The sequence below is a fragment of the Ambystoma mexicanum genome, chromosome 7p (genome assembly GCF_040938575.1).
Source record: "Ambystoma mexicanum isolate Mex_15411 chromosome 7p, UKY_AmexF1_1, whole genome shotgun sequence".
NCBI lineage: Eukaryota > Metazoa > Chordata > Amphibia > Caudata > Ambystomatidae > Ambystoma > Ambystoma mexicanum.
Genome location: NC_090939.1, coordinates 943,902,407 through 943,926,783, shown reverse-complemented (window position 1 = coordinate 943,926,783; position 24,377 = coordinate 943,902,407). Strand labels below are relative to the sequence as shown.

At 48.1% G+C, this 24,377-nt stretch overlaps 1 protein-coding gene across 7 annotated transcripts in view; it reads left to right on the top strand.

Annotated features, from left to right (window-relative positions):
• Positions 1 to 24,377, top strand: part of APOO (apolipoprotein O) — a 1,477,911-nt gene that overhangs the window by 1,010,526 nt on the left and 443,008 nt on the right. The gene's annotated exons all lie outside the window — the stretch shown is intronic.

Sequence of the window (24,377 nt, the reverse complement as noted above, 5' to 3'; positions counted from 1 at the left end):
TCATGTGTGTATTAGTCCAATGTACTGTGCCCTGATGCCTGTGTTTTATCTCTCCATGTCTGCAGCGTCGACTGATGAAGAGGGCGGAGAGGGTGCTGTGGAGCACAGCGGCAGGGATCGCACCACCAGCCGGAGACGCAAGGCCCGGCTCCCCTCCCAGATTGTCATCTCGTCGGGGAGGGGGGAGTCTGGTGCTGCGTCCCAGGCCGCAGCTGCCGAGGGTAGGTCCAAGAGACGGAGGTTGGAGGTGGACTCCTCGGCAGCAGAAGGGGCAGCTGGGATCCCACAGGGTCCGACGGAGGAAGATGGCATGGAGTCACCCAGGTTGGTGGGGGGTTTGGTGGAGGAGGAGGCCGTGGAAGGGACACACACGGGGTCTGGAGGTGGGGATTCCCCTGGTGCTAGTGGTGCAGTGCAGGACCAGGAGGCAGCACAGGCCGCCGCGGAGGTGCCTGTGTGCAATCCTGTCCCTGATCCTGTCACTGCATCATCTGGCTCCGGCAGGGATGCCTACGTCCAGACCCGTTTTCAGGGAGGGGATGAGCGCACAACTACTGGCCTTCCTCTCCCTGCGGACATGGCTATCTGGGACTGGGTTGAGCCTGTCCTGGGTCGGGTGGCGTTGCGTCAACGTGCCATGCGAGGTGACCTGCAGTCTTTTCATGTGAAGACTGCACGTCATCTCGAATGGACCGCATTGACCTACTGGGACAGCTCACCAGGGCCGGATTCCTCCGTTTGCTGGACCTTGTTCCGACCCCCTCCTCACCTGAACCCCCTATGCGCCAGTCGTCCTCCATGCCATCTTCCCACCCATGTATCACCTGGGTACCCTGTGGAGCTGCCTCTGACCCTGCGGCCAGGCTGGTGGAGGACACATCCCTGCCACAGTCGGGAGTCGGACGTCCAGCAGGGGTGGCCACCTCAACAACTGCACCCCAGCCGGAGGAGGATGTGCAGGCAGCAAGAGCCAGGGCACAGGCAGAGGCACAGCAGCAGCAGCAACAAGGTGGGAGCCATGATGGCTCGGGGCCTTCAACATCTGAGGGGTAGGCATTGGCCATAGGGCAAGAGGACCCTGGATTTCAAGTGTCTTCCGTGTGGCAGCGGTTGGGCCATGCCATAGATGCGGAGCGGCAGCGGGCGGAAGAGGCACGGCTCACAATGGTCAGGGCGGAGAACTACATGCGGAGGGTCCTGAGGCGGCCGAGTGCCTCGAGGCAATTCGCAGCGAGTTGGAGGAGAACATGTCGTCGTCCCTGCGAACCCTCGGGGCCATGGAAGAGGATCGCCTCCAGGACATTGAGCGGGAGTTCGATGATGCCCTGGCCCGGGACATCCAAAAGTGAGCCGTCGGACTAGCCCGCTGCCATTGTTAATAGTTTTTAGAGTTAGGTTTCCTTTTCCTTTTCCTTTCATTTGTGGTCAATTGTCAATGCACACACATTTGTATATAGTTTTATTTTTAGGTAGTTCCTTATGTAGCTTTCTTTTGTTTGGTTGGGCTCATGGACCCTTTACATCGTTGGACAATGGATTCATTTGATAACTTTGGATTAATTTGGAATTTTTTTTTCATTATGGACATGGAGAAATTGATATTTTTTTTCGGACAATGTATTGTAAATAGTTGGACTATGGATTGATTTATCTTTTTTAGTTTTCATTATTAACATGAAACAATGGATATCATTTTTTTTTTACCTTTCCTTTGGATTTGCGTTGGTGGAGGGAGAGTTATCAAAGTTTTTCTTTCAAGTTTTTTTGGATTGGTTATAATTTTCATTCACTCATCTTTTTCACATGCTTTTCATTTCATGTTTGATATTTTGGTATGCTTTCATTTCATTTATATATTTATGGACATAATACATTTTCATATGTTAGTTCCATGTGTGGGATTCGTTCATTGGGTTGATGCATGTGAAAATGTGGGTTTACACAAGCAATGCCAACCAGTGTATGTGTCTGATTGACATGTGTTGATGTACATAGTTGAGTTTTGGTTTGTGTCTTGAGATGGGCATTTCAGTGTGGGGTGGATTGGGAAATCATTGCGTCTCAAGAATGGGGTGGCGGCATATGGTTTTTTGGTGTAGAAGTGGGCCATGATTGTGCATCTTTATTTCGTGTAGGGGGGGGACATGAGTAGGACATGAGTGGGGGCCTGCTGGCAGGTGCCCCGTACTGCTGGGGGGTGGAGGTGCAGGGGGACATAAGTGGGGGCCTGCTGGCAGGTGCCCTGCACTGCTGGGGGGTGGGGGTGCAGGGGGACATGAGTGGGGGCCTGCTGGCAGGTGCCCCGCACTGCTGGGGGGGTGGGGATGCAGGGGAACATGAGTTGGTGATCAGTAGTGCAAGCTGACATGTGGCTTGGCTGGGGGGCATGCCCATGGTGGATGGGCTGCCTGCGGGACATGACCAGGGGTGCAGGGTAGTCCCCTGTGGTGTGGGCTGCCTGCAGGGGCCGTGGAGGGTGTCGAGGGAACACCTGGGAGGACTCACACTGCCAATTCACATGTAGGACTCCCTGCGCACCCCAGAAATACACGTACCCTGCTCAAATTGCGTGTGAGACTTCACACGAACCCCAGTTATACACGTACCCCACTTGCACAGGGCCATTCGCGTGTGAAACTTCCCGCGAACCCCAGTTATACACGTACCCCACTCGCACAAGGACAATCGCGTGTGAAACTTCCTGCGAACCCCAGTTATACACGTACCCCACTCGCACAGGGACAATCGCGTGTGAAACTTCCCGCGAACCCCAGTTATACACGTACCACACTCGCACAGGGCCATTCGCATGTGATACTTCCCGCGCACACCCGAAATACACGTACCATGCTCAAATCGAGTGTGAGACTTCCCGCGAACCCCAGTTATACACGTACCCCACTCGCACAAGGACAATCGCGTGTGAAACTTCCTGCGAACCCCAGTTATACACGTACCCCACTCGCACAGGGCCAATCGCGTGTGAAACTTCCCGCGAACCCCAGTTATACACGTACCCCACTCGCACAAGGACAATCGCGTGTGAAACTTCCTGCGAACCCCAGTTATACACGTACCCCACTCGCACAGGGACAATCGCGTGTGAAACTTCCCGCGAACCCCAGTTATACACGTACCACACTCGCAAAGGGCCATTCGCATGTGATACTTCCCGCGCACACCCGAAATACACGTACCATGCTCAAATCGAGTGTGAGACTTCACGCGAACCCCAGTTATACACGTACCCCACTCGCACAGGGACAATCGCGTGTGAAACTTCCCGCGAACTCCAGTTATACACGTATCCCACTCGCACAGGGCTATTCGCATGTGATAATTCCCGCGCACCCCCGAAATACACGTACCATGCTCAAATCACGTGTGAGACTTCCCGCGCACCCCAGTTATACACGTACCCCACTCGCACAGGGCCAATCGCATGTGGAAGTTCCCACGCACCCCCGAAATAATACACGTACACGGATCCAATCGCGTGTCAGACTTCACACAAACCCCAGTAATACACGCACCCCGCTCGCACAGGGCCTATCGCGTGTGAAACTTCACGCAAAACCCTGTAATACACGTTCCCCGCTTGGCGTTTGCTGTTTGGCAGCCCTGTAAACTGGTCCAGGGTTAGCGCAGCCCTTTGCGCTGGATTGGGGATTTTGATGGCTTTTCCTTTCGCTAGGGCGTTCTTGGGGGCGAAACTGGCGCTGCTGCAGGGTCACTGCACCACTGTGCGCCACGGCTGGTTTTGATAGCTAAAATCCATGAATACGCTGTGTGCGGAAATGGATTTTAGCGCACGCCGCTGGCGCAGAGATTTGCAAGCGCACACTGTGCGCCAGCCACGATCGCCACTTGTGCGTGATATTCTATGAATTACCCCCAGTGTTTCTTTATCCTAAATTCTTTGCATAGCAAAGTTAAGACGCACTCCACGGCTGAACATGTGACAGGTTATTTTTCATGGAGGGTTTTACAGAGTTATGCCTTTTTAACAATGTTCACAAGCAATTTAGCGGCAGCTTTTTTCCTCCTGCTGTCCGATGTAGTGTAGTCTACTTATTTAGTCGGTACACTGGATTAATCCTGCAGAATCGTTTATCCTAGAATAAATGGGTGGTTTGTGGATTTACATTCCCTCAACATCTTGAAATCGGGCCTTGCAATCAACATTCCTGTTTTTTCAGTCTTATCATTAACTTTCTGTACCTTTCGCCCCACCATCCACACACCACGATTAAGCATTTCTTAATTATACTATTCTTGGTTTCTATTATACCATAGGAGCTTATCTTCTCCTCCATGGGGTCTTGTATGGATTTATATGCTCATGAATATTCCCGGTCAGGCTGGGAATCCTCGTTAAAAAGAAAGCATTTTCACTTAAAACTGCTTGTCTCCTCTATGGCCTATCAGTGTATTTTGGGTCATGCCCCCAGCCAATTACACTTGTCCTCCTAAACTCGACCCATGACGGCCATCTTCAGATTTTTACTGCACGTTTTTAGTGTTGGGAGTCCTCGTGCTTCATTCCTTGAAAATCGTAGGTTTTTTGCTGTTTTTCACCATTTTTAGAAGAAATCGTTCATCTATTCTTTATCTCCCATCACACTGTGACTATCAGCAGCGGGGGCCCGTTGTCAGCAAATATCTTCTACCCATGGTTGGATCTTCAACCTGTGGTGCCAACAAGCCTAGGCTTGGGCCTACATCTCGACACCTCGATCATGGCCGATGCTGCGAAGAAGAGCCTCTTGAGGATCTGTGAAAGCTGCGGCCTGTAGAACATCTTTGTCGAGGACCGGCACCTCAAGTGCCTTTATTGTCTTCACCCGGACCACGACACGAATGGATGCGACATCTGCCAATCCTTCTCGTTGAAGACCAAAAGGGATGGTCACCAGAGGTTGGTGACATGGGTCGAGGAGGGGAAGGCCTTTGACTCTGCCTCTGGGAACAGTCATGCCTTAGCCAGGGCCAGCAGCTTACTCCATCTGGCAAGAAGAGGATGAGGTCCTTTGAGGATGCTTCCTCTGTGAAGATCCAAAACAAGGCGAAATCCAACACTCCATCGCCACCTTCGTCAACGGTCTATGCGGCTGCTGGACCAAGTTCTAGAAGGGGTTGATCCCTGTCATTGACTCTGTCGACGTTTACCCTGCCGGCCGGGGCTTTGCCTCCATCTACGAGTGAGGGATCTCCATTCCATGAGCCTTACCAGCCGTTTAGCCCTCCAACGGGCCTGAGCCCAGCTCTTGCTACGGCTGCACCATCTGTACGTGCTCCTGCAGCACTTTAACCACATTGCATATGTTTGTGGCAGAGATTCAGCAGTGGCTGTCTGCTGCTCCTGTCCCTGGAGCCTCTGAAGTGCTCCTCGGAATCGCCCGACACTGCCCGTAGGGCACCCATTACCCCTGGGCTGGTGCGGCCCCCTGTGGCGGAGGAGTCAGTTCCCACAGATACTGGCACAGACACTGACACCGCCGTCATTCAGACGGATGAGTATGATGAGTACTTTCCTGCAGATTGAATACTTCCAGATGTCAAGGAGCCTGCCAGGGCTCCACCACTGGATGAAATTGGTTCCTTCTATTCCATCATATTGAAGGCAGACAAGCTCTTTAATCTGGTGCCAGAGAAGAAGGAAGCCTTCTTTTTTCAACGGCGAGAGTCCACAAAGCAAACCATTTTGTCTGTCCTGTTGTTGGACATTTGGGAGGATGGATCGGCAGTCTTGAAGGCTCCAAATACCACGTCATCGAAGCATGACAGGCTGGAGAAGTACCACCAGGTCCTGGATTCAGTCCCCAGGTGTCTCAGGACTCTGCCTTGGTCGGATTCGGTGGTGTCGGCCAGGGAGATGTCATCAAACCCCTCATTTTCATCCGTGGTGCCTCCTATCCAGGAAGGTAAGAAGCTCGATGCATCTGGCAAGCGCATAATTACCACTGCAGCCTCCTCCATCAAGGCTCCTAATGCCCTCGCCATCCTGGCAAGGTATGACAGGGAGCTGTGGTACAAGCTCGGGCCCATCTTGGACTTCCTTCCTGATGACAAGAAGGCAGAGGCCATGGCCCTATTCCAGGAAAAAGAAGTGGTTTCAGACCACGCCATCACAGTCATGCTCAGCATAGCAAACTTGGGGTTCTGTCAGATGGGGAATTTTGTGACACTTCGACGACGATGTTGGCTGAAGGCCACGCATTTTTGCGCGGACGTGCAGACCAAGGTTGTGGGCATGCTGTTTGACTGGGACAACCTGTTTGGGAAGGCAGTGGGTGACACTCTCTAGGCCATCACGACCGAGACTGAGACAGTGCTCTCCCTTGGGGCCCTGCAGCAGAGAAGGTTGTCCTTTTGTTCCCCAAAGGGAGGAGTCTCTGGGTCCTCCAAGGGGTACACTAACCCCCATCATTAGCTCCCGCGCTTCACCGCCCAGGAGGCCTACAGGGGTCGATCCCAGGCTTATGGCAGTGGAGGCCAACATCAATGTCGTCATCATCCACCATCCAGGACACAGACGTCCAAGCAGGCCTGCCACCACTTTCTCACCCCAGTGGGAGGCCGGTTATCAAACTTTGTCAATCAGTGGCAAAATAACTCCACTGACAAATGGGTGCTGGATGTTCTTCAGCAGAGGCACGCTTAAGAATTTCAAAACGGGTACCCCCTCATTCCTAGCAAAGAAGAAGTCTGGAGCTTGGCAGCCAATCGTGGACTTGCAACCCTTAAACAAGTACTTAAAGTCCCAAAACTTCAGGATGGTCACATTGCAGCACGTGCTCGACAAGCTAGAGAAAGGGGACTTTCTGGCAAATCTCAACCTGGAGGACGCATACTTCCACATCCCCATTCATTGCAAACACCAGAAGATCCTGCGTTTTGCCATCCAGGGGTGGCATTACCAATTCAAGGCCCTTCCCTTTAACCTGAAATCGGCTCCGAGGGTCTTCATCAAATGCTTGGCCTTGGTAGCAGCACATCTGTGCCCCAAAGGGATCCATTTCTACCTTTATCTGGACGATTGTCTTATCCGGTCCCACTTCTATGCACTGGCAGTCCAGCACATGTAGGGCACAACACATTTTCTGACTTTGCTCGGATTCTCCATCTATTTTCGGAAGTCCTGCATGGTGCCTTCTCAGAACGTGCTGTTCCTGGGTGCCTGGCTCAACACAGTCTCGTGTCAGCGACCCACACCCTCCTCGCAGAAGAGGGTGAAAGCCATCCTGGGGAAGGTCCAACAGCGTTCCACTGCGTCCATCGTAATAGTACAGTCCATCAAATCCCTATTGGTCATGATGTCCTCCTGAGTCCATCTGGGCCCACTCTTCAGGCTCCAAATGCAGACCCAGCAGGAATTCCTGAATGCCAGGTGGCAGCATGTCACAGGCATGTGGACGGACAAGATCGCCATCAATCACGCATTCAGTCAACCTCTCCAGTGGTTGTTGGTTCGGCTACATCTCACTCAAAGGACTCCCCTTCCAGATCCCTCTGTGCCAGGCTACAGTCACTACCGACACCGCTCTCGAGGATTGGGGGACCCACACAGGACAACCTCACGACAGAGGCCTCTGGCTCCCACAGGAGAAGGACTTGCACATAAATGTCCTGGAACTGCGGACAATCTTCTAGGCCCTCAAGTTGTTCAAGCCACAGCTACTGGGGAAGGTGGTGCGGATCTTCACAGACACCACCACCACCAGAATTTATATCAGGAAACCGGGCGGGAAGCACTCCCCTGGTCTCCCTGTTGCACTGGGCTGTTCTTCAAAACATGTTCCTGGTCCCTTTTCACCCGACAGGCGTCAAGAACGCCATTGTGGACTCGCTAGGCAGGGAACTGCGGGCCTGTCATGAGTGGGAGATACAACAAGCGCAGGTGTTTCACCTCTTCGAGTGGTGTCTTCCCCTAGATCGGCCTAATTGCGGCAGCAGATATCATCAGGCGAGGAGTCTAGGGGAGTGCCTTATCATTCCCCTGTAACAAGCTCTTCCTCTACGCCTTCCCTCTGATCCCGCTTCTGTTACGTGTGATCAACACACTCAGACGTTGCCACTGCAGGATGATCCTCATCACACCAGTGTGGCCAAGGCAGATCTGGTACTCGGACCACCTCCATCTGTCAGTGGTCCCGGCCATCCAGCTGCCTCCACTTCCCGACCTTCTCTCCAGAGAAAACAGATTAATCCTGCACCACGACCCAACGTTGCAGAGCCTGGCCAAGACCAGGCCACCCTCAACATTATCTTGCTACAGGCACACATGGAAGCACTTCACAGTATAATGCCAGGCATGGAAGATCGCGCCCCTGCAGGTTACGGCTCAGTAGCTCCTCCCATATCTGCTTTTGCTGACTAAAGCTGGCTTGGCTCACAACTCCATCAAAGTTCATCTGGCTGCCATATCCCGGGACACAAAGGCTTCAAGGAAGCTCTCTCTGTGGTCGCACAGGCTCGCCAAAGAGTTCCTCAAGGGTCTCTTCATGACATTTCCACTGATGATGGCTCCTGCCCCGGCTTGGGAACTTAATGTGGTGCTCTCTAAACTTACGGGGCCTCCATTTTAACCAATGCATCGTGCCCCTTTGAAGTTTCTATCGTGGAAGGCCGCTTTCCTAGTGGCGATCACCTCTGCCAAGTGGGTCAGGGAGATTCAGGCCCATTCCTGCAAGCAACCGTATTTGTCCTTCCACGCAACTAAAGTGGTGCTAAGAACGCATCCTACCTCCATGCCAAAAGTTCCATCTGACTTTTCTCTCAACGATCCATGGGCTCTGCCTGTATTCTTTGTGAACCCCACTACGCCTGTGGAAGGGATGTTGTATTCTCTGGACGTTGCTCGTGCCCTCAAGCTCTACTTGGCATGCACAAAAGACTTTTGGAAAACATCTCCGCTTTTTGTCTGTTTTGGTCCTGTAGGACATGGGAACGCCCTGTCTAAGGCTTCCATATCCAGGTGACTCTCCTGCTACATCATGCACTGGCATCGTCTGGCCAGCAGACCGCTTAGAGGTGGACAGAGAACCCATTCCACCAGAGCCATTGAAGCAAGGACAGCATTTCTCTCTGGTGTTCCCCTGCTTGACATCTCCTGCTCGACATCCGCAGGGCTGCTAGGTGGAGGTCTACCCATACCTTCATAAGATTCTACTGCGTCAACTGGGATTTCAGGCAGGAGTCCCTGGTCGGCCAAGCGGTGCCGCGCAACCTGTTTGCTTGAGGTGAGTCTGTTCCAGTGGTAAGTGTTTTGCATCTGTGAACCTTGCCACCTCCTGTGGTTGTGTATATGTACTGCTTTGTAATCTTATTCATGAGCATGTGAATCCATGCAAGTCCCCATGCTGGAGAAGTGTTAGGCAGAATCATATGCAGTACTCTTTGGGAACACAACACACAATTAAGACTAGAAGTGACAGTACAAATTCACCTTAGGTACAAGCCATACTACACAGTAAAGTGGTAGCGATGGCTGAGCAGCCAGACTTATCTCAAGAGTAAAGTGAGCAGTATCAGAAGTTACACAAAGGACAGCAATTTACTATGGTTGAAGCAAACACTGACTCATGCTTTCTGAGTAAAAGAATATACATTTATTTACACACCATTTATAACACAATTCACTAAAGTAAAGCAGTCGGAAAATCACACTCTTAATACACTACACCACACCCAATAGATTCTGGTCAAGTCCAGCTCAAAATGAAGTGAGAGCAAAATGGCACTCCAGCAATTTAAAAGGGAGGGAAAGACAAAGTTAGACACAAATTAGCAGCACCAAATCAGTAGGGCAATCTAGAAAATGCAACTATGGTGAGGAAATCAAATCAAGAGGCCTGAGCCAAAGCCAATGGACCAGAGTCTTTCCAGAGGATCACACAGTTCAGAGTAGTTTGCGGTTAAGTCTTTGCCAAGAGTTCAGAACGAAGTTGGCCAGGAGAAAAGTTACTTTAAAGAGTAGAGAAGGACAAGCCCTCAGATTGGCGAAAGATTTAAAACACTTTCACCGCGGTTGGACGAAACGAACAACCGGGTTAGCACAGTGCTGTAGCTGAGGCAGACTGTCCTGGCAGATCCTGCAGGTTCAGGGTTCCTGAAGCGACTGTCGGACTGACAAGAAGTAGGAAGACTGGAGGGTCCTGCACTGCTCAGGGAAGAAACCAGCAGCGCAGCAAAACAACAAACAAAAGGTGCGCTCCTTAAAACCCAAGCAGGGTCCGATCCTCCTGGCTATCCGGTTCACTGTAGCTGTGCACAGCAAATTCGACCAGAGGAAGGAGGCCTGGCTTGCAGTTTGGCGAACTGGTTGGTCCCACCAGCTAAAGGGGTGAATATTCCTTGCAGATCTTCCCTGTCATCGAAGTTTGAAGATTCGGACCCGCAGCAGGGCTTCACCGGGAGATTCAGTCGTGGTAGAGGTCCGCTTCTCTTCGGTTCTCTCGATCCCGTGGCGACTCTGCCTTACAAGCTCAAGAGACCTGCTTTTTATGCAGTTTTCCCCCATTCACAGAGCCTGGCTGTCAATCACACAGCAGAGTGGCTGTCCCGGCCGGACATTCAGCAAAGCCAATCGCACAGAGTGCGACATGGGTCTCCAAGGAGACCCTGTGCAGGGAGTCTCAAACCCCTCCCTCACATCCTGTCCCCCTCAGACATTTAGGCGCCTAAGCAGGGCTTCTGTGCAGAAGCCCGCCAAAGGACGGCGAACAAAGGAACCAAACCTGGTTTGCTGCGCAGAGTAAAACACGAGAATTAACTTTACAAAAAGAAATGGCGAATAAACCCAGCCAGAACCAAAATAAAATAAAAGGGGTCAAGCGGGTTTATACTTCAAGGCTACTAACTTAGCCTAAAACAGTACCAAGGCTATTTTCATAGATCGATGTAGGGAAAAAATGATAGATACCACTGCCACCAGCCAAATCTTAACGAAAGGGAAACAAAATAATGTTCCATGAGAAACAGACAAAAAGGGATAACTATTAACCCTTTCCAGTACTCTATAAAAGATGGTTTGTACTGGGTCTGTGAATTTAAAAGGACTAAATAAAGTCAATGGCATCCTTACATGTTCTGGGAGACAGTAGTCCGTCCCAGAAAATGGAGTTTGAAGTGGGAAGTCTGAAAAAGACAACCCTGTGTCACTGCACTGTGCTGTGTGACACACAGTAAAAAGATGATGCCTATGGAGTAGGTGAGGCTCCACAGTCCGTGAACCCATAAACATGTACAACACATAGCCAAAAACACATGTAAGAGTGGGGAAAAAAGGCCCACACTCTTACCAGGTGAAAAAATAAATCTTAGAAATCCAGCAAAGCTGCTGAGGGACTCAGTAGGTAAGGGAAATTAGCAATTCTGGAGAATTCTTCCTAAAAAGAAGGTACAAGTTGCTTACCTGTAACTCTTGTTCTCCAGCATGGGTGTTGCATGGATTCACATGCAAACCATCCCTCCCCCCCACCCCCGGGCTCTTCTTGGTTCATAAATTAACTACTATTCAATGCCATACACCCACCATTCTGGCTTCATTTCCCTCTTCATTCCAGTACCAGTAGAGAGTGGTTCCTAGTGGAAAGAGTGCATGAGAGAGTGAATGATAGTGCAGGGTGTAAGAAGTAACAGAAGGGTTGTAGGAGAGTGTAGAGATGGAAGGAGAGAGTAGAAAGAGAATGGGAAAGGGAGTGATACAGACAGACAAAGAGAGCGAGCAGAGTGGTGATAGACCAGAGGGAGGCAGGTAGGAGGGTGTGTTAAGAGGAGGAGGGAGGTGTTAGAGACACATGGGAGAAGACGAAGGACAGAGGAGGTGGAAGGTGGGAGGAGAGAGAGAGAGAGGGGGAGAGCGAGTTGAGGGAGAGAGCAGAAGGTGGGAAACTGGAGGGAGCAAGAGAGAGGAGATAGTGTGGAAGTAGGAGGGGAGGAAGGCCGGAGAAGAAGGAAGGGGAGTAGGGGGAGACCCAAGATCAGGGAGATGAGTGAACAAGAGTGAGAGGGGAGAGTGTCTGTGATAGTGTCTGGGTGAATACAGGCACCTTTTATCGTAAGGTACCCCTTAGCTAGTCCCAAATGGAGTAAGAAAGATAAGGCCTCGCTCTTTAGGCCCTCCCACAGTGGAGAGGCCACCTCAGTAGGGGTTACAGATTTTAAGTGTTTAAATTGAATCTTTGTGCCAGGGAAGCCCATGGAAGTTTGAGGCAACAGCTAAAAGAACCTTTTAGTCAGGCAGCAAAACACCTCACTGCAACAAATTATCAAGCTTGTAAATGACTCCAAAGGGAGGTTTCAAGGGTTGTTGTCAGTTTCTGGAGGCCATATGTGACTGGGGCAGTTTGCATTTCTGACATGCAACCCACTGTTACAGCAAACAAAGTCCACACAACAAATGTGGACACCTTGTGACCCCTCCCACTCACCCCCAAAGGTGCCAAAGAGGCTGTTGTGCGCTTTACATAGGGCAAGAGGGCTGGCCCCAGACAACTACTGCAGCCAAAAGTTATCCCTCCCCATGAGCGAGATCCACCGGGAGGGATGGAAGGACAATGTCCCGGTGCAATGCTCATTCGTCAACATGCATTTTTTTGATGTTTTTTTTGCTGATTGTTTTCTTCCGAAAAAAACAATCGGAAACAATAGGGGGCTGTCGGAAGGGTATATAAGGAGTGGGGGTGTCAGGAATAGTGTTTGATTAATAGGGGTGGGGGCTGGGGGGGGGATCCCCCCCCCAAAAGCAAAAGAAATTATCGATTGTTTTTTCGAGAAAAAAACTGCAAAAAAAAACCATCGAAAAATGCATGTAGATAAATGTACATAGAACCCAATGTTCGAATACATGTGAAAGGTGGACACAATATATGTTCCAGAAAGCATGGTTGCAGCGGAGGATGACCGCATCTGGGGTGGTGGCAATGTACAGTAAATGACAGGTAAGTCATCCCCCTAATATACCCTGATGGGATTGGGGGAGGAAAAGGGAAAAAGAGAAAAGTCCCATTTTAAAAGAAAAACCCATTCTTGGGAGAATGTCTATAGGGAAAGTGATTGCCCTCATTTATTTCAGGACTGGGGTGAGTACGAGAAGTCGTGGAGATAACGTTAGTCATTCCCAATTGTGTTCGGGGCTCGTCGTAAAGAAGCCCAATTGTTGTTTTGAGAGGGCTTCCATTAAACTCAACTTTGCATGAGAAGGCAAGGAAAGTGTCTTACTTGATCCTAAAATACTACATGTAGTGATAAGAGCCCCCTTAAGATGTCAAAGGATCTCGACTTTATTGCCCGTCTAGCACACACCCGAGCCCAGACTGGCTTCCAAGTGTGAATCTTTTGTTTTCTTTGTATTGTAGCCACTGCAGGCATGTGTTCTTTTCAAATTGCACCCTAAGCATTGCAGGTGTCGTAAATAGAACGGACCCGTGCAAATGCGACCTTAAACACGTCAAAGATCGGCTTATTATAGTAATTGTAGAGAGACCATCTGCTGTTGGCCGCTTGGTTAACTTTATCCTAAATTCTTTCGATAGCAAAGTTCACACGCACTCTACAGCTGAACATGTGTCAGGTTGTTTTTCGTACTGTTTTACTTATTTATGCCTTTTTAACAATGTTCACAAGCAACGCAGCAGCAGCTTTTTTTCTCTTAATGTCCAATGTGTAGTGCAGTCCACTCCCTTTGTTTAGTCGGTTCACTGCATTAATCCTTCAGAATCGTTTATCCTAAAATAAATGGGTGGTTTGAGGGTTTACATTCCCTCAGCAGCTTGAATTCGGGCCTTGCTGTCTTCCCAATTAACTTTCGTGTTTTTTCAGTTAATCATTAACGTTCTCTACCTTTCGCCCCACCACCCACACATCATTAAGCATTTCTAAATTATACTGTTCTCGGTTTCTATTATACCATAGGAGCTTATCTTGTATCGACTGCTGCCCTGTCACCCATAGGGGAGAACTTGGGGGGAGTCAAATCTCAGTCCCCCTTCTTTGTCCACAAATGATGGAGGAGATACCAGGCCATCCTTTCCATTAATAGTTGGGCTCTCGCCTCGGGTATACACCTTATTTCACCGTCAGGATGGTTTTACCTCGTTCTGCAAGCAGGAGTTTTGGATTCTCTTCCTCATTTTCGCCTGAATTCCATGAAATTTCACAATTTGTGTTGCCCCAAGGATCCCTCCTCTTCAAGTTATATATAGTCACTGAACTAACTCATCCAACAACAAATCCATCTGTTTAAAACATGACATACATTTGGACCTGACAGTCCCATACACCAAAAACATCCACAGGCTGAAATACTATCTGAACCACATCCAACTCCAGACATCTAAGTGCTTGTCTTCTCTTGCCTAGCCAGTGGCAACACCTTTCTCACTTCTACCGCTGTGCAATCACTGTTTCTATTGAAGAGGGTCCTACTCACCACCACTCCATGACTGATCAAAGGAGTGAAAATACAAGCATATCAACACAATCCTGAAGGCTAAAGGATCTACACTGGGTGGCCCTCCAGCCATTGTCCTCATGACCACCTGCATCAGCTGCAGACAATGATGAACAACGTTTGTGCGTAAAGTGGTTGAAAAAAGTACCAATTCAGGACGCTTATGCAGCAAATGAAGTCCAGTAATCCCTAGATGGAAAATCAATAAATGCAAAAGGGAAAAGAGCAAGAAACAAATTATCTCCAGCTGTACATTGGGACTCTGGAACAGCATCCCTCGCCATCAGACTAGCCCCCACTACCTGAATTTCAGAAATCAGCTAAAGGGGCATCTCTACAAAACACCTCCTCCTCACAGGTACTGTTTTTTGTGTTCTGTCTACTTTGACCACACTTCATGTGCACCAGTTTCCTCCTCAACTCTGTGGTCCTTCTCACTCCCACAGATTACCTGCTTCCCCTCAATTTTGGTCCAACGTCCATCTCTTGAATGTTGCAATGTAAGTAGATTTCCGCATTATACACCCCAATAGATGAACAGGAGAGAAGGGCACACTCTAGTTCCCTGCACAATTAACCTACTCAGCCACTGATGTTCTCCTCCTACCGGTTTCTGTGCTCTTCAAATCATCAGGGAGGCAGTTTTAGCTTGCAGCTGACAGCAAGTGCAGGTGTACACAATGAATGGTGATTCTGCTGCAAGGACTTCTGGTAGCTGTAGTAATCAATTAGCTATATATATATATATATATGTATATATATATATATATATGTATATATATATATATATATAGTAACATAACTGTTTCTTCATTGTTGTCAGGGTGGAGTGACCGGGTAATCCTCAAGCAAAAAAGAGGAGCTAGAAGATACAACCAGTAATGGGTCAGTCTCAGTGATCCATTACTCAGGGGTAGAATCCAGGACAAGGTAGAGGGCTGGGTAAGTAACTGGGGCAGCAACTGATTGGGATCAGTCGTAGAGTATTAGGTATTGGGCAGAACTGAGTCAATTGGCCTATATCTTCTTTGCGAGCAGTGAAGGGGTGGGGTGCAGACTAGAGTGGTAGAGCGAAAGCCATCAGCAAAACCCAGAGTGCTAACATTAGTACCCAGTTAAAGTGGGTGAAAATTTGAAGTCCTCTGCCGTCCCAGAAGGCGATGAAGCCAAGGCAAACAGCGACTGGGATCTCTGAGCACCAGACCCCGCCACAATAAAAAAAAAGGAAGCATGGTGGAGTGACTAAGTTGGACATTGGAACCCAGTGTTCTAGAACAGGGCCTGCTCTTATGGACGAAGGACCAGTGGTGGTCCTAGAGTACGTTATGCACGACTACTGTGCTACTTAGTTTTGATTTTTCAGAATGCAACCTTTTATCGTTTGTTGTGCAAACACCCAAGCTTCCCTCTATATTCTACCAAACCCATCCTTATGGTCCTTACTTTCGGAGCCTGCAGCCTGTCTGCAGATGTAACTTGAATAGGGAGAGTTTTGGTCATTTGTGTTCTATTTTACTTCCCTGTTCATTGGACAAAGATAGTCTTTACTTACTTACCCACTCCTGAGTCCGACCTACCATGTTTAGTTTCTTGAAATCTCTTTTGGCAGTCCCAGCCTCTTAAAAATCCGAAATGGCACTGCTCTTAAATGGTGGTGCTCACCAGGTTTTTTTCTCCGGTGCTTTAAAAAAATGTGCTTATTGAATTTTAATATAATATAGCCAAACTAAACATTGTATTTAAGGTTCGGAAGAAAATTGACAGATTCTTGATGGGAACGGCCTGAAATGGATAGAGGATCCGGGGTAAGACAACCATTTTAATAGAGTTGATTCTACCCAACCATGTGATCGTGAGTGGGGTCCATGTTTGAAGCTGAGTTTGGATTTGGGTGAGAATGGTTTAGAAGTTCGCCTTGTACAATTCCCCTAGTGTACAATTCCCCCAGTGTGCGCATGATGGAAACCCCTAGGATACAGATGTTTTTGTGGACCCACTTCAGTTGCGTTGCTTCTTTGGCTTTGGGTAAGATATGATTGGTTATTTATAACGCGCTTAATACCCAGAGGTTTCTAAGCGCGGAACCGGGGATCGAACCTTTGTTGCTCCATGTCGTCTTGCTTCCAAGGTAAGCGCGTTGCCCCTGAGCTATCCTCCAGAGACTGGGTGGTTCGTCCCGGTCAACTGATAGGTTAAACATTTCCGATTTCGGGACTTTCATTTTTAATCCGTCTACCTGACCAAATCGTCTTAATTCCGACAGTGCTGCGGGAGTGAGGTAACCGGGTCAGCGATGGCCAGGACCACATCGTCCGCGTAGGCCATCAGTGTGTGCACATCTGCGTCGAAGCGAATACCCTTGATCGCTACTGATAGGGCTCTAAGTGTAGTGCATAGAAGAGGGGGAGATGCGGCTGCCCTGCCTCGTGTCCCTCTGGAGAGGGACCAAGTGGGACAGCTGGCCATTTATTAGCAGTGTAGCTTTGGGATTACAAAAAAGGTTGCAGGCGCCTCTCTCTAGAAAGAACATGGCATGATAACCTGTTCTCTGGGTTTTACCCACTTTGAGAGTCTGCAGCCATCACTTTTAGCACACTGTACTTTTCACAAAGGAGGAATGATGATCCCCCTTATTATTGACAACTCACTGTATTTCATCTGCAGGTAGAAACCGCGTTGTTAGATGTATACATGAACACTGAAGCTCTCTATGCTTAGGAACAAAACATTCAAGCTTAGATCTAGCAGTGCAAAGTTGCAAACAAGCTTGTTTCACTGGATTTCCCCATCCAACTCCCTCCCCCACACCCTCACTTTATTCCCGTGTAAGGTCGTGTTGCCTTTTTAAACAGTAACCACCAATAAACCATCTTGCATGGGGAATCTGCAAATGGCATGCCGAATGTATGCATTCTGGCACCAAGAGTAATGTGATTGAACAGTACAGATGGAGCAGTAAGAGCACAGAGGATAATATCTGTACAGAATAATAAACAGTTGGAGAAGGCATAAGCCAACCCTGGTAGGAGACGATATGTTATACTACACTAATTCTTGCTCTGTGACACCCAATTCTAGGATCACTCGGCAGTCTTGTTTGTTTCTTGACGGATACATTAGATACAATGACGTTAATTGCTTCCTCAGGCATCGTGAAGGAGTAGAGTTTGTCTTTAAGTTGGAATCTTAGTTTTGCTGGAAAGAGCATTTCATATGGTATGGTCTTTCACGCACTAGTTTGGTAACCCCATCAAACGAGTTGTGCTCCGTTTACACCAGCTGTTGAAAGATCCAGATATATGTAGAGACATTCGTTTCTAGGCCCTCTCTATCCCTATGATTAAATATACGGGCAATGGTTGGCCTCTGGCTGAGCCTGGTTTAGATTTTGGCCCAATGCGCATGTTAAACCATGAAATGCTGTGATGAAGAAGGACCGCCCATCATAGCTGGCGGCACTTTCTCTACAAAGATTTTCATGGGACCACTTACCGCATTCTTCGGCACCCCAGTTATTTGCCCATTATTGCGGTGGGATCAGGGTTCATGGTAATCGCACGTAGCATTTGTTTTAAGTCTCTGGATATTTTAGTAAAGGCCGTTTTTAAACGGGCAGTGTCTTCTGCCCAGCTGACTCTGCTTTCTGCTTTGGTAATTATTGTGCTTTCCTTCACCACGCCTTTTTCGCAACATGTTTATGTTCGCAGTGATCTCATCCAATTTGGAATTTACTGAGGCAAAGCCGGTCTTCATGTCCGTGTCTCATTGTTGAATCCCTTATGTTTTATTTGCGTTCTGTTAATTATCTGTTTCCTCAGCATTGACCATTGCAGTGTTGCTCTTCGAATTTGTTCAGTAAATGCATCCATTTTCCCCTGCCGTTTGTGCTTGTTGCTGTTGTTTCCTCTGGCCATTGCTGTAGACAGTGAATAACTGTGTATGGCCTCGGACCACGTATGTTTTATTTTCGGCAGCTGTTGCAGTGCCTGTTTCAACCGAAGGGGACAGCACCCGTCTACGCACCAAGGTCCACAAGCCTCCACAACTAGGGAAGTCATGGCTCCGGGACCCTCAGCACCGCATCCACAAAGTGGATCGGGCACATCACAGAGGCTCTGATGCTATGCACCGAATGCAGGCATAGGGCAGAACATTAAGGCGCAGAGGCCTGAGGTATCCAGCTGCACCAAGGGTCCCGCCCAGACACTCAACGGGCTGCAGCGCAGAGAGAAGGGTCTGCGTCTGCTGCTGCTTGCTCTGCATTGGAGGTGAGGATGGCGTGGGCCCCCAGAAGGCCGCCGCTGCGCAGGTTTGTGCGACTGTGTTGAGCCGACAAGAAGCACCCTCCGCCGCGGAGGCAAGGTTGATATGATATGATAGGTTATTTATAACGCGCTTAATACCAAGAGGTTTCTGAGCGCGGTCCCGGGGATCGAACCTGTGTTGCTCCGTGTCGTCTTGCATCCTAGGCGAGCACGTTGCCCCTGAGCTATCCTCCCTAGACAGCACTTGTCCGTGGTCTGCCAGGGTAGATAAGAATTACTTGCCACCTCGGGCGAGACAGACTGCTTACTTGCACTCCCAAGAATAGATATGGTGATATGGAGAATGTCTGTGCCATGGAATGAAGGGGGCACCCCCCATGCAGCTTAAGGGCACGAGCCCTTAAGCTTGGGAGTGGCCGCAGGGAATACGTAATGGGGAGGGGGAAACAGCGGGAAAGAAAGGCAGCAAGAAGGCATGTTAGGAACACACGTTCATCCTGAAAGGAAGCCCAGCATAGAAGGGATCCAGACTCACAGGGTGCTAATGACAGGCGCCGGCACCCTGGGACAAGTGCCCCCCCCCCCCTTTGACTTCAAAGGGGAGAGAACAATAAGACATGGGTGAGGGGGGAAAGGAGGGCCGCGCACTCAAGTGCTAAGTGGGCGTTGGCATATGCCGGCCTGCCTGGTGCCCAGGGGCCAAGGACATGTGATGACCCAAGGGCATATTTGCCCTATAAAGACAGGGCTGCTGGAACAGTCCCTCAGAAGAAACACTCTGCCCTGAGTGTAATGGACTCCGCGTGCGCAGACCCAGCTTCTGTCTTTGCGTTTGCAGGCCATTTCCAAGAAGTATTCGAAACCCCTTTTGGGGTGGGAGCAGTGAAAGGTTTTGTGTCTCTGTTCATAATTCCACTAAGTTTGCCAAACTCGGCTACTGTCTTCCGTGGTTGCAAGTCACTTCCAATAACTATGTTACACCCCGTTTGGGGTGGGAGGCGTAGGGAAAGGAGTGTCTCCCGATTCGGTTGGGCAGGATCAGTGGTCGAAGTGTATGAAAATAAGTAGTGGAGCTATGTTCCCTGCCGGTCTGCCCCACTCTCCACAAACCCAATTGCTGTGCCCCCTCCCACACAGTCCAAACCCCCAAACAAACGCACCTATTATTTAATGGAATGTTCAGCGCAGTGCACTGAAGTGCAAGCTTCAACTTCTTCCTACACTTTTATTTTGAAATGTAACCGTTCCGGAACGGTTTCTTTTTAAAATAAAAGTTATAGGAACAGTGCAACTGAAAAATAAAAAGTATAGGAGCACCGCTCCCGCCCACTTCGACCTCTGGGCAGGATAGATCATTATTTCTTGCCACCTCGGGCGAGACAGACCGGACTGCTTCCTCACACTCCAGGGAGTAGATATGGAGAGTGTCTGGTGCTGCATTGGAGGGTGAGGAAGGCTTGGGCCTGCAGAATGAGGCAGGGAGTACGATTGCAGGCAGTCAGCCCCTGCTGCGCAGATTCGTGCAACTGTATGGTGCTGACAAGCACCCACAGCCGCGAAGGCAAGGTTGATATGCAGCACTTGGGAGGTCTGCCAGGGTAGATGAGACCAGACTGCATACCCACACTCCCGGGAGTAGATATGGAGAAAGGGTGCGCATAGCTTCATTAAAGTACAGCTCTCTTGCCGGCTGCATAGCCCCCGACAGATGCAGTTGACCAGTTCAAAATAATTTGAAGTGATGTTTGGTAGCACAGTCATTTTATTTCCAGTAGACCATACACTTCCTGAAGAGATTTGAAGTTATTTAAATCTGGATTTGTGTTGCTTTTATTCAGAATATTGTTAACACTTTCAGATCACAAAGACTGGTTAATGGCCTTCCCTGATCCTTGATAACATTATTTTCCTGTATTGTAGCCAAAGTGGGGTGTGTTGGGTGGCGTAAGGGAGGATCATTACATTTGTTCCAGATACGCCAAAATGTTTATCTAGAGCATTTAACTGAGCACAAAGCTTGTATCCTGGCGCTGAGTCTGAGTCAAGATATAGAACACTCAAATGGTATCCAGAAGTTGCTTTCCTTTAAAATGTAATCCAATTTGGACTTAAATTCTCGTCTGTTAATCAGAATTTCATACATAAGAGTAAAGGCTTGCGTACAATTTTTTTCAAGTTCAGAAAACCAACTGCACATTTAAAGTACAGTTTTTGAGTTTGGAGAGTGAGATTGGATCTTTACATCTGGCACCAAAATAAATCCTTCAGCTACTCCTGAATTGACAAAATCTAGTGTTCTGCATTCAGGCTTGAGCAGCACACCCTCCACATCCTTTGTACTGCCTTGAATAATCTCTCTGGCTCAATGCAAAAGTCAGTGTATCTGACTGTGATTGAATGTGTTTGTATCAGTGCAGGGCCATGGCTCCTATTCAGAATTTGTGGTGCAAAGGTTTGTTTTAGGGAGTAAAATATGGTTTATAGGTTTTATCTGTTTCCCTGTGCACTCTTCCCTGACAACATGGCCTTGCTTCCCTTCCTTCCCTAAAGTGCAACAGAAGTCATTTATGTAAATAAACGCCTGATCTGGGTACATCATAATTTCCATTCCAGATGACTCCAATCTTGATATTCTCTCTTTCAACTCATATAAGTGTCAGGACATGTACTGCTCTCCCCCGAAAAGGGCACGAAACAACCATAAATCATCAATGCAATTATATAGAGCAAGTACTTTGAACCACAAAAAACAGACAGACACAATAACTCACAACCACGCACTCTTAGAAGATAAATTAGCTCTTTACGGCTATTTATTCAAAGCTTACAAGTACATAGAAATAACTCATAAAAATAATAAGGTCATAGATCACAGAAGAAGTAAAGAAGTCAAAAGGAAATACATCACTGTGAGCGTAATAGAAGTCCTCATCTCGTCCAGAAGCGGCTGGAAGACCCCGGGGACAGCCAGGTTAAGAGCACCACAACTCACGGGAAGGCCGGACGGAGCGTCCTTCTCCGGCGGAAGTCTCACCTGACCCCTTCCAGGCCTCCGCATATATACACACTCCACAAAGGGGAGTTCATTCTCGAACATTCTGGAAATTGCACTTGCGCAGTTGAGGAACAGCCGTCGTTTGCCAGCTGGGTCAATCGAGAGCTCCCCCAAGGAACGCAGGGCCTCCCTGCTCTAAAAACACGCTCCACGGAGAACAGTAGCAAGCCATAACAACGTTAGCTTTCCCAGCAGAAATGGCCTTGACCGCATACCAGGTTTGGAAAAGCATGTTTGTCTCAGCACTGTGAATCTAACAGTTCAGCAAAATGTGTGCAGCCTTTCACTGCGGTATGAAGTAAATATCCAACATGCCTCTGAGCGCTCCCAGAATGCATTGTGCACCCGCGCCATTTTGAATCGAGCATAAATCAAGCATAACAATTCCACCCTTTGGATATTTATCTTCCGTAGCCAGGTGGCACAGGAACCGGTCTCTGAAACCTACCAAATGTTAAAACTAAATTGGGAATACATTGAACAAACAATTATAAAAGACAGTATAATAAAAATGCAAGCAAAAATATAACGTAGTGTACCCCCAATATCAGGTATCCATGAAAATAACCAATCCCACCAATTTCTGTTACGATCTTGAGACACTTGAGAAATGAGATCCTCAAACCTCGAATATGACTTTCAATAGATCTTGAGTGGTCACTTAAATTGAAACAACACATACCTTCAAAGGCATTACACCCTAAATTATGTTTCAGCAATAGGTAATCAACAGCAGCTCTGTTCTGCAAAGTTGCTTTTCTAATAAATTGACTATCAAGAAGTAATTCTTCTAAAGCCTGCGAAGTATGATTAAGACTTTTAATTACTAAACATGCTAATTTCATCAAAGATTTGTAACCTCCAGCAGCTAAACCCCAAACGCCCACTAATGAAAGGGTTAATGCTAGAACCTCAGCTTCTGATAGCAAATGTACATGTGAATCACAGTTAGGAGATAGCCCTACAGATTCAAAAGTTGACCTTTTACCGCGAGTTATTGCTGAGTGTAAAGGAAACTTCATTAGTCCTAATCGAGTCAACGCACATGGACCTCCAGAAATGTTAGCTGCAATATAAGTATATGTAATGTTACCACATGAAAAGAGCCATCCTGTTGGAAGTTTCACATGATTCAAATTACTAGCAGTTATCACTATATGATTGCAAGACATAGTGTTATTTACACTGGTGCATTTGCTTGACATTCGTGAACATAGTCTCCTCTCGAACATAGTATGATTATACTGATTGGTCAACTCTATTTGTCTGCATTTACCAATTTCTTGTGCTTTGCACGTCATAATGTAACACACACCTCCTTGAGTTATGGTGTACGTAATCACCCGTGTCAAATTTCTCCATTTGTTGTCAGTCTCTTGGCAGAACCGACAATATTCATAAACTGAAAAATTGTCTAATGCTGAGTCTTGAACTAAAGAATCATTATGTGTGACGCCGAAGATATGCTTTAAAACCGGAACAGGCATCGGCACCGCTACTAAACATGTAGTCAGTAAAGCTTTAGCATTGGGCACATCAGTAAGACAAAAGTGTGATATATTCAGAACTTGCTGTACCAGATATATCCACATATTCTCTTCTTGAGTAATCATAGGAGAGTGTTTCCTCCTTCCTACCAATGATTCCGGCACGGCTGGTATCAAGGTTGTTTTCACTTGCTCCGGATGTGTTTGTCGCATTTCATGGATTCATGTCTTCGGTCTGGCAGGCTTTTCGGCACTGGAATAGGGCTGCTTGGGGACAACATTATTCATCACTATCAGTATCCCCTTGATCACTGGCACAGATGTGACATTTGTCACTGGTAACAGTAGATCGTTTAATTCGCCCAAATGGAGTCCATTTAGTGCCACAGTCACACCAACCAGACCCAGGATCTACAAAGTAAACCCAGAAAAGAGATATCCGTGTTGCACATCACTCTCTCAGGTAACATTTGTCTGCGGGTACATATTGCCATTTCTTTCTACCAGGCTCCATAACTAAAACCACTTGATCTTTGCCTGATGCAATGACATCTGCGGGCACTGGTGGGCCACTTGGCTTTTCCACCCACACCTTTGCACCCGGTACTATACTGTCTGAAGAGCCAAAACCGCGATCCCCACGGGTAGTTAACACTGTAGGAGGCTCCCCTTTCTTAATCATGGACAATTTAATGGGAATGACTATCAATTGAGCCACTCGATCACCCTTTTGTATTGATAACAATTGATCCCCACTATTCATTTGGATGACTTTGATCTCTCCTTGGTAATCAGCATCAATTACCCCTCCCAACACTTGAACTCCCTTCAATGGTAGGCTAGATCTAGGGGCAATCCATCCTATATGCTCTGGGGGAATCTGTACTCCAATTCCTGTTTCAATGACAACTATTCCTCTTGGATCTAATCTGATTTCTTCATTGGAATGCAAGTCTACCCCTGCTGACTCTGGAGTTGCTCGATAGGGAGCTAAAGAACCTGGGGTAATTTCCCAGTATAACAATGTTTCTCTGACTGAATTGGGTTGAACCTGTAAATTAGGAGTCATTAATCGCATCAAAGGAGTTTCATGTTCATACACAGGCCGTTTGTTT